The following is a 14918-nucleotide window of genomic DNA, read 5'->3' as shown; positions in this document are numbered from 1 at the left end:
ATCTCTACTAAAAACAGAAAAATTAACTGGGCATGGTGGCGGACGCCTGTAATCCAAGCTACTCCGGAGGCAGCGGAAGGAAAATCACTTGTACCTGGGAGGTGGAGGTTGTAGTGAGCCAATATCTTGCCATTGAACTCCAGCCTGAGCTACAGAGTGAGACTGTGTCTTCAAAAGAAAAAAACAAAACAAAACAAAAATCACAAAAGAGGACACCAAACTGGGTATAGTACCAAACTGGTTCAGAGGGTAGATTAGTAGATTGACTATTCACTGGATTGCTGAAGTGTGTGCCATAGGTCACACATCCAGTTCTGTGCTTGAGAGAGTACAGGATTCCTGCTTCTTGAAATCTTTACCTTACCTTTAACTACATGCTGCTTACTTATGTTGTACTGAACTTTGCTTCTCAGGAGAACTGATGTTAGAACCTACCCAAGTTATTTTGCTCTGCTCTGCACTCAATGAATACAGCTGTTATCTAAATAAGTTATTAGGTTGTGGTCAGAAATATCTGCATAGACCAGTTTAATAATGTATGTAATGTTATATATATTTAAAACGCTGTTATTTGGAAATGGGTATATATAAGGTCTGTTTTATACTTTGAAATCTTGACCAGTGATATTTGATTATTGCTTTGAACATAGCACTGTGTTTTCTTTTCTTTTTTTTTTTGAGACGGAGTCTTGCTCTGTCGCCCTGGCTGGAGTGCAGTGGCGGGATCTCAGCTCACTGCAACCTCTGCCTCCTGGATTCAAGCGATTCTCCTGCCTCAGCCTCCCGTGTAGCTGGGACTATAGGCACCCGCCACCACACCCGGCTAATTTTTTGTATTTTTAGTAGAGATGGGGTTTCACTGCGTTAGCCAGGATGGTCTCAGTCTGACCTTGTGATCTGCCCGCCTTGGCCTCCCAAAGTGGTGGGATTACAGGCATGAGCCACCCACCCGGCCATACTGTGTTTTATTTTCTTAAGAATTACAGCATTCAGTAGTTTGGCATAATAGGCACACCCAAAAATGTGTGAAGTGAACCATGGGAATTTATATATTAATGTAATAGAGAAGTACCAAGTTGAGGGTATAGAATTTTATTTTATGTTATTTTTTTTCGAGACAAGGTCTGGCCCAGGTTGGAGTGCAGTGGTGCGATCTTGGCTCACTGCAACTGTTGCCTCTTGAGCTCAAGCCATCCTTCCGTCTCAGCCTCCCAAGTAGATGGGACTACAGGTGTACACCACCACGCCCAGCTAATTTTTGATATTTTGTAAAGACGGGTTTCACCATGTTGCCCAGGCTGGTCTCGAATTTGTGAGCTCAAGTGATCTGCCTGCCTCAGCCTCCCAAAGTGCTGGGATTACAAGCGTGAGCCACCACGTCCAGCTAGGGTTTTTTTTTTTTTTTTAAGGTTAGTAAACTTTTTCAGTAAATCCACCACCACCCCTCCCAACTTTTTATTAGGTAAACTTTCAAACATATAGAAAAATGGAAAGTACATTTGTCATTTGTATACCCACTATATAGATTCAGTAGTTGTTGTTTTATTTATCTGTCTGTATATGTGGATGTGTGGGTGTGGATACACATATACACACATACACATATTTACATACACATATTTAATTGCTGAACCATTTTAAATTGCAGACATACTTTGCCCCTCAGTACTTAACATATTTAAATTACAGACATTATGATACTTTGCCTCTCAGTACTTAACATATTTATCTCCTAAAAAATGAGAATATTCTGCCATATAACCACCATATTATTTACGTTTGAGAACATTTCCAAGGCCGGGTGTAGTAGCTAATGCCTGTAATCCCAGCACTTTGGGAGGCTGAGGTGGGCGGAACACTTGAGCTCATGAGTTGAAGATCAGCCTGGTTAACATAGCAAAACCTTGTCTCTACAAAAAATATAAAAATTAGCGTGGTGTGGTGGTGTGTGCCTATAGTCCCAGCTACTTGGGGGGCCGAGGCAGGAGGATCGCACCAGCCTAGGAAGTCAAGGCTGAGGTAAGATGTGTTCATGCCACTGTGCTCCAGCCTGGGCAACACAGTGAGACTCTGTCAAAAAGAAAAGAAAAGAAAAAAAAGAACCTTTGTAATATTATCTAATATTAATTTGAATTAATTTTTAAGAGCACAGTATATGTCAGTTATTATATAGCTAACTAGCTTCTTAATATGTTTATAATGAATTAATGAAACTCATCTGGGAGGAAGTGTTTGCATTTTAGTTACTTTTCTATAAGAAATTTAAATTTGAGGCCGGACGCAGTGGCTCACGCCTGTAATCCCAGCACTTTGGAAGGCCGAGGTGGGCAGATCACGAGGTCAAGAGTTCGAGACCAGCCTGACCAACATGGAGAAACCCTGTCTCTACTAAAAATATAAAAGTAGCTGGGCTTGGTGGTGCACGTCTGTAATCCCAGCTACTCAGGAGGCTGAGGCAGGAGAATCGCTTGAACCCAGGAGGCTGAGGCAGGAGAATTGCTTGAACCCGGGAGGTGGAGGTTGCAGTGAGCTGAGATCATGCCATTGCACTCCAGCCTGGGCAACAAGAGCGAAACTTTGTCTCAAAAAAAAATAAAAATAAATAAATACAATTATCACATAAAAACTATTATGGACCAGGCACAGTGGCTCATGCTTATAATCTTAGCAGTTTGGAAGGCCAAGGAAGGAGGACAGCTTGAGCCCCAGAGTTCCAGAACAGCCTGGGCAACATAGTGAGACCGTATCTTTACAAAAAATAGAAAAATTAGCCGAGTGTGGTGGTATGCACCTGTGGCTCCAGCTACTTGAGACGCTGAGGTGGGAGGATCCCTTGAGCCCAGGAGGTTGAGGTTGCAATGACCCCTGATTGTGCCACTGCACTCTGGCACACAGCACCACTTGCTCTGGGTGACAGAGCAAGACCCTGTCTCAAAAAGAAAACAAATTATTTTTCCCCTTTTTGAAACTTTGAGATATAGAAATACAGAAAATGACCCTATATTTAATATTTTTGCTAGTAACTTTTTTTTTTTTTTTTTGAGACAGTCTTTCGCTTTGTCACCCAGGCTGGAGTGTAGTGGTGCAATTTCATCTCACCACAACCTCTGCCTCCTGGGTTCAAGTGATTCTTGTGCCTCAGCCTTCTGAGTAGCTGGGACTACAGGTGCCTGCCACCACACCCAGCTAATTTTTGTATTTTTAGTAGAGACGGGGTTTTGCCATGTTGACCATGCTGGTCTTGAACTTGCAACCTCAGGTGACCTGCCTGCCTCAGCCTCCCATGGTTATCCCATGGCTGGGATAACCAGCACCAGCCACCGCCCCATGGCCATCTTTTTTTTTTTTTTCTTAAATCATATATTTCCAGGATATCTTGTTTCTGACTTGTTTACCTACTCTGCTAGGGTTATAGAGCCTGAGAAATTCTTTTACCTGCTGATAAGATTTCCTCTGGGGTATAGGCCTAGAATTTTTATGATTCTGGATTCTATTACTGCCCCCCTCCCTTTTTTTTTTGAGACAGTGTCTCATGCTATTGCCCAGGCTGGAGAGCAGTGTTGCAATCAGAGCTCACTGTAGCCTCAACCTCCTGGGCTCAAGCTATCCCCCTACCTTAGCCTCCCAAGTAACTGAGATTATAGTTGTGAGCCACATGCAACATCTATTATTGCCTTTTTTTTTTTTTAACCTTTTTTTTGATGGAGTCTTGCTGTCGCCCAGGCTGGAGTGCAATGGCATGATCTCGGCTCACTGCAACCTCCACCTCCCGGGTTCAAGCAATTCTCCTGCCTCAGCCTCCCGAGTAGCTGAGAGTACAGGCGCGTGCCACCATGCCCAGCTAATTTTTGTAGTTTTAGTAGAGATGGGGTTTTACCATATTGGCCAGGCTGGTCTCAAACTCCTAACCTTGTGATCTGCCCACCTTGGCCTCCCAAAGTGCTGGGATTACAGGCGTGAGCCACCGTGTCTGGCTATTATTGCCCTTTGAAGTGTGTTTTCTCTTGTTCTTCCTGCAGTTTTAATTAAATTAATTAATTTTTTTTGGTAGGGATGGGGGTCAGACTATGTTGCCCAGGCTGGTCTCAAACTCCTGGCCTCAAATGATCTGCCGCCTCGGCCTCCCAAGGTGCTGGGATTGCAGGTGTGAGCCACTGCGTCCGGCCTTCCTGCAGTTTCTTTTAAAGAGCTGGACAGGAACTTTATGATTCTCTAGTTCTACCTTATCCCATTCCCCCAAGTAGGTGGAAAGATAAACAGAAACATAGATGCTTAGAAAGAACAAATATTTATTGAGCCAGGCTCTGTTCTTTTTCTGTTTTTTTTTTTTTTTTTTTGAGATGGAGTCTCGCTCTTGCCCAGGCTAGAGTGCAGTGGCGGGATCTTGGCTCGCTGCAACCTCCGCCTCCCGGGTTCAAGCGATTCTTCTGCCTCAGCCTTCCAAGTAGCTGGGACTACAGGCGTGCACCGCCATGCTTGGCTAATTTTTGTATTTTTAGTAGAGATGGGGTTTCACCATATTGGCCAGGCTGGTCTTGAACTCCTGACCTTGTGATCTGCGCACTTCAGCCTCCCAAAGTGCTAGGATTACAGGCGTGAGCCACTGCACCCGGACTTTTTTATTTTTATTTTTTAAAATTAAGACAGAGTCTTGCTCTATTGCCCAGACTGGAGTGCAGTGGCTTGATCTCAGATCACTGCAACCTCCGCCTCCCAGGTTCAAGTGATTTTCCCACCCTAGCTTCCTGAGCAGCTGGGATTACAGGCACCTGCCACCACACCTGGCTAATTTTTGTATTTTTGGTAGAGACAGGGTTTCACCATGTTGGCCAGGCTGGTCTTGAATTCCTGACCTTGAGTGACCCACCTCCCTTGGCCTCCCAAAGTGCTGGGATTACAGGCATGAGCCACCGCGCCTGGCAGAACAAGGCACTGTTCTAAGCCCTGGGGATGTAGCCACTAATGAAACAGACAAGGAAGGTAGCCTATCTTGTCTTGGAGTTTACATTGCAATAAACAATAAGCAAACCAGTTAATTACAGATTGTGATAGATGCCATGCAGGAAATAAACAGGGTGATGGGATAAAGACTAGAGTGGCAGGTACTTTATTTTACTTAAAATTTTTTTTAAATTTTATTTTATCTATTTATTTTGAGACACGGTCTTGCTCTGTCACCCAGGCTGGTGTGCAGTGGAGTGATCATAGCTCACTGCAGCCTCGAATTCCTGGGTTCAAGTGATTCTTTTGCCTCAACCTCCCGAGTAGCTGGGACTACAGGTGTATGCCATCATGCTCAGCTAGTGTGTGTGTGTGTGTGTGTGTGTGTGTGTGTGTGTGTGTGTGTGTGTGTGTTTGTAGAGATGGGGGTCTTGCTGTGTTGCCCAGGATGGGCACTTGAACTCCTGGCCTCAAGTGATCCTCCTGCCTCTGCTTCCCAAAGTGCTGGTATTACAGACATGAACCACTGCGCCTGGCCATAATTTTATTTTTTTTAACCAAGCAAGCAGCAGTGAAGAGGTAGGCACTTTAGATGGAACAAACAAGTTAATAAAGGTTAAGCTTTAAGTGTTTTTTCTTTTTTTCTTTTTTTTTGAGACAGCCTGCTCTGTCACCCAGGCTGGAGTGCAGTGGCGCAATCTCGGCTCACTGCAAGCTCCATCTCCCGGGTTCACGCCATTCTCCTACCTCAGCCTCCTGAGTAGCTGGGACTACAGGCGCCCGCCACCACGCCCAGCTAATTTTTTTGTATTTTTAGTAGAGACGAGGTTTCACTGTGTTAGCCAGGATGGCCATCTCCTGACCTCGTGATCCGCACACCTCGGCCTCCCAAAGTGCTGGGATTACAGGCTTGAGCCACTGCGCCCGGCCAAGCTTTAAGTGTTTTTTCAAGCTACTGGGGAAGAAAAGGGAAGAAGAAAAGGTTAAGCTGCTCTTTCAGCAAATAATTCATTTCGTCTCATAAGATAATTATTTAGATCTGAAACTTTAGATACATATTCAGAGTGTCTCCTACTCATTATTCTTGAACATTCAGAAAAGTTAGCTCTCATAAATGCCTGTCTTGTTTTCTATCTTATTCCTTCTCATACTTGATGTCTCAGCAGTGTTTTTTGGCTACTTCTTCCTTTGAGAAACATTACATTTAGTTTGTTGACTTCGAAATTCCTTGGCTTTCCTCTTACCTACGTGACCATTCTGTGGATTCTTCTTACTCAGATGAATGTTGTGTTCCTGGGCATTCTTTCTAAGAATTTCTATTCCCAGGGGTTTAATTTACCATTTGTTGATTATTACAAAATGTTTAACCTACTCATCTAACAGATTTTATTTATTTATTTATTTATTTATTTATTTATCTATTTATTTTTGAGACGGAGTCTCGCTCAGTCGCCTAGGCTGGAGTGCAGTGGCGCGATCTCGGCTCACTGCAAGCTCCGCCTCCCCAGTTCACACCATTCTCCTGCCTCAGCCTCCCGAGTAGCTGGGACTACAGGCGCCTGCCACCACGCCCAGCTAATTTTTTTGTATTTTTAATAGAGACGGGGTTTAACCATGTTAGTCAGGTTGGTCTCGATCTCCTGACCTCGTGATCCACCCGTCTTGGCCTCCCAAAGTGCTGAGATTACAGGCGTGAGCCACCGCACCCGGCCTATTTATTTATTTTTGAGATGGAGTTTTGCTCTTGTTACCCAGGCTGGAGTGCAATGGTGTGAACTCGCCTCACCATCACCTCCACCTCCCGGGTTCAAGCGATTCTCCTGTCTCAGCCTCTGGAGTAGCTGGGATTACAGGCAAGCGCCACCACACCTGGCTAATTTTGTAGTTTTAGTAGAGATGGTGTTTCTTCATGTTGGTCAGACTGGTCTTGATCTCGCGACCTTGGGTGATCCGTCCACCTTGGACTCCCAAAGTGCTAGAATTACAGCTGTAAGCCACCACGCCTGGCCTTACAGATACTTTCATTGAGTGCCAACTATGTGCATGATACTGTGCCCATTGGGCATACAGTGGTGAGTAAAACAGACAAGGTCCTTCTCTCATGGAACTGATAGCCTACTTTAAGGCCAGATCTCTCTCTGGAGTTTCAGATTCATCTTATGATTGTTTATTGGGTGTGAATATCTCCCAGCGTGTCCAAAACTGAACTTATTTCCCAAACCTGGTTCTCTTTTCTTCCCTATCTTCATGAAGGATACCACCATCTACCTGGCCAGAAATCAGGTTACCATCCCTAATTCTTCCTCATTCCCATTGCTACTTTCTTTTGTTTTCAACTTTTAAATATTGCTGGAATCTCATTACTTTCTAAATCCATTTATACTACTGTGGTACAGGACACCAATATCGCTCACCCTGAATGCAAACTCCATAGACCTGGAAGTTTGTCATTCACCACTATATCCCAGTAGCTAGCACGTTGAAAGTGCCAGGGAAATTTTTCTGAATAGATGAATGGACAACTAAAACTAGTCCATAACTGATTTTTCTGCTTCCAGTATGGCCAACCTATAAACCGCCCATCTCTCCAAAATGGAAATCTGATCAGATCATTCCACAAGCCCTTAGTGGCTTTTTCTCAAATTCCTGGGCTCAAGTGGTCCTCTCACTTCAGCTTCTCAAAATGCTGAGAATACAGATGTGAGGCACCGTGCCTGGCCAGTTGCTCTTTCTAAAGCTCTTGAAAATGACTTAAGTTCCTAACATACAAGACCTTGTGATCTGGCTGCCCCAATCTTGTCAGTCTCATCTGTTTCTTTTTCAGCCACAGTGAACATTTTGAATTTGGTTTGTAAAAAGTATTCTCTCTCCAGGCCTTCCTAAAAGCTGTCCCTTTGCTTGGCACTCACTTTCTCTTCTTTTCTGTTGCCTTATTTTATTTATCTTTCAGGTTTCAATTCTGGAAAGCCTTAACACCCGACTGTGGTTTGGGCACATTTTATATCCTTCCACAGCTTACAGTCCTCTTGCCCTCTTGTAGCACTTTCAGTGCTGTGTCAAACTAACCTATTGCTTTTATTCTCCCACCAACTAGGATGCAGTAGATAATTAACAGAAATTTGTTGGTTGGATGGATGGATATGCTAAAGGTCAAATTGCTAAGACTAACCATTTAAAGTTCTCTTTGTGCATTCAAATTATCGTTCCTACTTCTGGTGCCAAGTTATGCTAAAACTTCCAAAAAGTTTTTCAATAAGTCCTTTCACTTTTGCATATACAGAAAAACCATGACTTCTCCTGGGTATAATTATTTCAGACTTATTTCAGACACTTTACCTACATTGCCTTATACATACTATTCTGTAAATATTTATGCATTTAAAAAATCTAAATGTTAAGTAATCATTGGAATTACTTTCAGAAGTATTGTAGGAATTCAAGCCGGGTATAGCAACACACGCCTGAAGTCCCAGCTACTCAAGAGATTGAGCCCAGGATTCAAGGCCAGCTGGGCAACATAGCGAGACCCCATCTCTAAAAATAATAGTGATAATATTAATAATGCCAGGTGCTGTGGCTCATGCATGTAATCTCAGCACTTTGGGAGGCCGAGATGGGCAGATTATTTGAGGTCAGGGGTTCGAGACCAGCCTGGCCAACGTGGTAAAACCCCATCTCTACTAAAAATACAAAAAATTAGCCAGGTGTGGTGGTGCACACCTGTAATCTCAGCTACTGGGGAGGCTGAGGCAGGAGAATCGCTTGAACCCAGGAGGTGGAGGTTGCAGTGAATGAAGATCATGCCACTGCACTGCAGCCTTGGGTGACAGAGCGAGACTCCACCTCAAAAAAAAAAAAAATTTTCCATACAAATGAAGATTAAGTGCCAAAACTTAATTTTAACTCTTCGTTTCTTCTCTTATGTTAGACATTTCTATTTTTTTCTTTTTCTTTTTTTTTTTTTTGCAGACAGAGTCTCACGCTGTCACCCAGGCTGGAGTGAAGAGTCATGATCTTGGCTCACTGTAACCTCTGGCCTTTAGGTTCAAGCGATTCTTGTGCCTCAGCCTTCCAAGTAGCTGGGACTACAGGCGTGTGCCACCATGCCTGGCTAATTTTTTGTATTTTAGTATTTTATGTTTTTTGTATTTTAGAGACGGGGTTTCACCATGTTGCTCAGCCTGGTATCAAATTCCTGAGCTCAGGCAGTTCGCCCACCTTGGCCTCCCAAAATGCTAGGATTACAAATGTGAGCCACTGTGCATGGCCCATGTTAGACCTTTCTAATCAGGATTCAACAGTACCTTAGAGTAACAGATAAAATGGTGAGTAAAACAACATTTATTTCTGTAGAAAACATTTGTTCTAAAGAAAAATAAACAATTACTTTTGGGGGCGTGGAAATCCATGTTGGTTAAAAGCCTGTGCTAGACTATTATGGTATAGGCCAGGCGCGGTGGCTTATGCCTATAATCCCAGCACTTTGGGAGGCCAAGGAGGGCAGATCACCTGAGGTCAGGAGTTTGAGAACAGTCTGGCCAACATGGTGAAACCCCGTCTCTACTAAAAATACAAAAAATTAGCCAGGCATGGTTGTGGGTGCCTATAATCCCAGCTACTCCGGAGGCTGAGACAGGAGAATTGCTTGAACCTGGGAGGTGGAGATTGCAGTGAGCTGAGGTTGCACCATTGCACTCCAGCCTGGGCAACAATAGTGAAACTCCATCCCTCCCCTGCCCCCCTCAAAAAAAAAAGGACTATTATGGTATAAATCAAATTTCTCGTTTTAATTATGTACTCCTCAATTTTGAATTTTCTTTCAGTTACCTGTTCTAGCCTAGCCACATTTTGTTACTGCTACCTGTCAGAAACAAATACCTTTTTTGTTTGTTTGTTTTCTATTTTTATTTTTTGCCAGGCATCAGATGATGGCAAAACAAATACCTTTTTAAAGAGTAAGCAGTTTTTTCAAAGTGTAGCATCAAACCAGAAAGGTAATTTTTTTTTTTTTTTTTTTGAGACAGAATCTCACAGTGTCTCTCAGGCTGGAGTGCAGTAGTGTGATCTCGGCTCACTGTAACCTCTGCCTCCTGGGTTTGAGCAATTCTCCTGCCTCAGCCTCCCAAGTAGCTGGGACTACAGGTGTGTGCCACCAAGCCCAGCTAATTTTTGTATTTTTAGTAGAGATGGTGTTTCACCAAGTTGGCCAGGATGGTCTTGATCTCTTGACCTCGTGATCCGCCTGCCTTGGCCTCCCTGAATGCTAGGATTATAGGCATGAGCCACTGTGCCCAGCCCCATAAGGGTCACTTTTAAAAAGACGATTGCCTATGGTTTCTCTGTGAAAATAGTCCATTTGAACTTGTTTGATGTAATTTGGACACATTTGGCAGAAATTACACACTCATTTTTGGCTTTGTTTAGTTTTAACTTTTTTTTTTTTAGACGGAGTTTTGCTCTTACTGCCCAGGCTGGAGTACAATGGCGCAATCTTGGCTCACCGCAACCTCTGCCCCGCCGGGTTCAAGCGATTCTCTTGCCTCAGCCTCCCAAGTAGCTGGGATTACAGGCATGCACCACCATGCCTGGCTAATTTTGTATTTTTAGTAGAGAGAGGGTTTCTCCATGTTAGTCAGGCTGGTCTGGAACTCCCAATCTCAGTTGATCCTCCCGCCTTGGCGTCCCAAAGTACCAGATTACAGATGTGAGCCACTGCACCTGGCCATTTTTTTTTGAAGGCAGGGTCTCTCTGTCCTAGACTGGAGTGCAGTGGCACGATTATGGCTCACTGCAGCCTTGACTTCAGTCTCATGTGATCCTTCCACCTCAGCCTCCCAAGTAGCAGGTACTGTAGGTACTGTCACAAGTATTATAGGCATCAAGCCAGACACCACCATGTCCAGTTAATTTTTGTAATTTTTGGAGAGACAGGATCTCACCATGTTGCCCAGGCTGGTCTGAAACTTCTGGGCTCAAGCAGTCTGCCCACCTTGGCCTCCCAAAGTGCTGGGATTATAGGTGTGAGCCACTGTGCCCGACCCTAGTTTTAACTCTTTAAAAAATACTTTTATCTTGGGATAGGAATTCAGTCCGTAATTGGCTCAGTTTTAACCATCCTTAACCTAGCCAAGGGCCAGGAATTAAACAGAATTCTCAGCAGCCAAATTAAATGTCTCAAGCATTAAAGTTTGTTATCCTGGCTTACTGAAGAAACATTTAAGTGCAAAGTGCTTATTTACCCTTATTTTATTTTTATTTTTTTGGAGACAGAGCCTCACTCTGTTGCTCAGGCTGGAGTGCAGTGGCACAATCTCGGTTCATTGCAACTCCCGCCTCCCAGGTTCAAGTGATTGTCTTGCCTCAGGCTCCTGAGTAGCTGGAGTTAGAGGTGCCTTCCACAGTGCCTGGCTAATTTTTTTATTTTTGGTAGAGACAAGGTTTTGTCTTTTTGGCCAGGCTGGTCTCGAAGTCCTGACTTCAGGTGATCCACCTGTCTTGGCCTCCCAAAGTGCTGGGATTACAGGCGTGAGCCACTGCGCCTGGCTGGGTCTTTTTTAAGATAACAATTTCTAGTTTTTTTTTTTGTTTTTTTTTTTTAGTAATAGAAGAATATTTTCATAACAGAGTCAAGTGTTGAAGCAAAAACCACAGTGTGAGGATTGAAGATCTGTAAATTAAAGTCAGAAATGTAAGATGTTGGCCATATACCTACAGAAGCACATAACTGTGTAACAAAGTTAGTAAGGCATCACTTGGCTGATGTAGCAAACATCATAACACAGGTAGAGCATTCCTAGTCTGAAAATCTGAAATCTGAAATGCTTCAAAATCTGAAACTTTTTGCATGCTGAGATGACGTCACAAGTTACTTTGAACATACTACTATTTCACTGTATTTTTTTTCCTTTTTTTTTTTTTTTTTTTTGAGACAGAGTTTTGCTCTTATTGCCCAGGCTGGAGTGCAATGGCGCTATCTCAGCTCACTGCAACCTCCGCCTCCTGGGAAGCGATTCTCCTGCCTCAGCCTCCCAAGTAGCTGGGATTATAGGAATGCACCACCACGCCTGGCTGATTTTGTATTTTTATTGGAGACGGGGTTTCTCCATGTTGGTCAGGCTGGTCTCAAACTGCTGACCTCAGGTGATCTGCCCACCTCGGTCTCTCAAAGTGTTGGGATTACAGGCGTGAGCCACCACGCCTGGCCAATTTTCACTGTAGTAATGGTACATCATATTCTTTTTTTTTTTTTTTTTGAGACGGAGTCTTCGCTCTGTCACCCAGCCTGGAGTGCGGTAGCACTATCTCAACTCACTGCAGCCTCTGCCTCCTGGGTTCAAGCAGTTCTTCTGCCTCAGCCTCCCCAGTAGATGGGACCACAGGCAAGCGCCGCCACACTCGGCTAATTTTTGTATTTTTAGTAGAGACCGGGTTTCAGCATGTTGGCCAGGATGGTCTTGATCTCCTGACCTTGTGATCCGCCCGCCTTGGCCTCCCAAGTTGTTGGGATTACTGGCGTGAGCCACTGTGCCCGGCCCAAAGTAACCAATTCTTTAAACCCATCCGGCCGGGCACAGTGGCTCATGCCTATAATCCCAGCACTTTGGGAGGCCGAGGGGGGCAGATCACCTGAGGTCAGAAGTTCAGACCAGCCTGACAACACAGAGAAACCCCGTCTCTACTAAAAATACAGAAAATTAGTCTGGCGTGGTGGCAGATGCCTGTAATCTCAGCTACTGGGGAGGCTGAGTTAGGAGAATCGGTTGAACCCTGGAGGCAGACGTTGCAGTGAGCCGAGATCACACCACTGCACTCCAACCTGGGCAACAAGAGCGAAACTCCATCTCAAATAAATAAATAAATAAGTAAAAACCCATTTACCCCCACAGGCTTGTGAGACTGGTTGGAAGAAGTGCTGCTAGGCAGGGCCTATGTGTTTGGAAAAAAAATCACTCAGGGTGTTTGTGATTATAACTGTCTCACCCTTCCCCCTAATTCAGAAACCATTGCTTAAGAGTGGAAAAAAAAACCATGAACTGTCTGTCTTCTGCTCTCACACCAAAAACAATCAGCCCGCTGTATTTGTAGTTCATGAGCATGGTGATTGGGTGTTCATGCAGTTGTGTGAGATATGCCACCCTTGAACCTTGTTACAACATTGGCACATTCTCAGACCTGAAAAAAAACACACACATAACACAGAAGACTTCTGTGACCAAATATGTGGGGTAGGGCAGGTGCAGTGGCTCATGCCTATAATCCCAGCGCTTTGGGAGGCTGAGGCAGGTGGATTGCTTGAGCCCAGGAGTTTGAAACCATCCTGAGCAACATGATGAAACCCCGTCTCTACAAAAAAATACAAAAATTAGCTGAGCATGGTGGCATGTGCCTGTAGTCCCAACTACTTGGAAGGCTGAGGCAGGAGGATTGCTTGAGCCCTGAAGGTCGAGGTTGCAGTGAGTCCTGAAGGTCAAGGTTGCAGTGAGCTGGGATCGTGTCACCTGCACTCCAACCCAGGCAACAGAGTGAGACCCTATCTTAAAAAGCAAACAAATAAAAAATATGGGAGTGGTTTTCCCTACCAGCAAGCAATCAGTTCTGCATCAGGCACCAGCTAGGTGTCATCTAACTTAATACTGACACTGTCTACTTGAGATAGTGTCAGATCCCACAGTTTGAGGTCTCAGTCCCCAAGACTACCGACAACACTTATGCCAATCTCAAGCCTCAGGTTATTTTACCTGTACTTCTGACCAACCTGCCATATATATATGTACATATTTATGTATATGTGTGTGTGTGTATATATAATATAGATACCATAATTTTTTTTCTTTATGAGATGAAGGTCTTGCTGTGTTGCCCAGGCTGATCTTGAATTCCTGGGTGCAAGCTGTCTTCCTGCCTCAGCCTCCGAATCACTGGGATTACAGTCATGTGCCACCTTGCCCAGCTACTGTCTTTTATTTTTGATGAATCCTCTGTGTCCAGTACAGTCTCAACTGGCTATAAACTGGGGTTCCCACAACCCCCTCCTCAGGTTCAGTTGACTTGCTGAATGGTTTGCAGAACCTGGGGAAACAGTTATGTTTACTGTTACAAAGGATGTAGATGAAAAGATGCGTAAAGCAGGGTATGGGGGTAGTGGTGCAGAGCTTCCATGCCCTCCCTGTACATGTCACCGTGCAGGAACCTCCATGTGTTCAGCTATCTGGAAGATCTCTCAACCTTGTTCTTTTGAGTTTTTATGGAGGCGTCACTACGTAGGTATGAAACCATTGGTCATTGGTGATCAACTTCACCTTCAGCCCCTTTCCCCTCCTGGGAGGTTGTGTGGGGTGGGCTGAAAGTCCTAACCCTCTAATTATGCTTTTGGTCTTTCCAATGACCAGCTCCCATCCTTAAGCTATGTAGGGGCTGCCAGCCATGAATCTACCCATTAACATACAAAAAGACATCTCTCTGGAGATTCTAAGGATTTTAGGAATTATATTTTAGGAATTATATGTTAGGAAACTGGGTCAGAGACCAAATACGTTTTTCACGATATCATACTGTTACATTCTTATATAATCTTGCATTTTATTTTTTTTTACCTGTTGATCTGTCCATGTTGATATACATATGCATCTAATTCTTTCCTTTTAACTGCTGTGTATTCCATCGATGACATGAATATACCACTATCCATTCTTCATTACCACATTATATATTACAAATGTTGTTGCAGTAACATTCGGTGCATATGTAAGATCTTCTCAAAGTATATATTTTAGAAATAGGATGCCAGGTTTTAGGATATGTATTTGTAAAATTAACTAGATAAGGTAACATTGCTTGTCAAAGGAGTGCAGTGATTTATATTCCTATCAGTAGTATAAAAGACTTCTTATTTTCTTGTATCTTTGCCAACACTTGGCACTATCAGACTTTTTGGTTTCTGTTGCCTGTCTGATGTGGTTAAAACCACTTCTTTCTTT

The 14918-nt window shown here is 43.8% G+C and overlaps 1 protein-coding gene and 1 non-coding gene across 8 annotated transcripts in view; both read left to right on the top strand.

Annotated features, from left to right (window-relative positions):
• Positions 1-14918, top strand: part of SPAG9 (sperm associated antigen 9) — a 158257-nt gene that overhangs the window by 9120 nt on the left and 134219 nt on the right. The window lies entirely within an intron of this gene.
• Positions 13015-13119, top strand: LOC112437681 (small nucleolar RNA U13). Its single transcript, XR_003026238.1, has one exon. It is a non-coding gene; the product is annotated as a small nucleolar RNA U13 (small nucleolar RNA).

The sequence above is a fragment of the Pan paniscus genome, chromosome 19 (assembly GCF_029289425.2).
Source record: "Pan paniscus chromosome 19, NHGRI_mPanPan1-v2.0_pri, whole genome shotgun sequence".
Classification (NCBI taxonomy): domain Eukaryota; kingdom Metazoa; phylum Chordata; class Mammalia; order Primates; family Hominidae; genus Pan; species Pan paniscus.
Note: the sequence above shows the minus strand (reverse complement) of the source record. Positions and strands in the feature narration are given on the sequence as shown.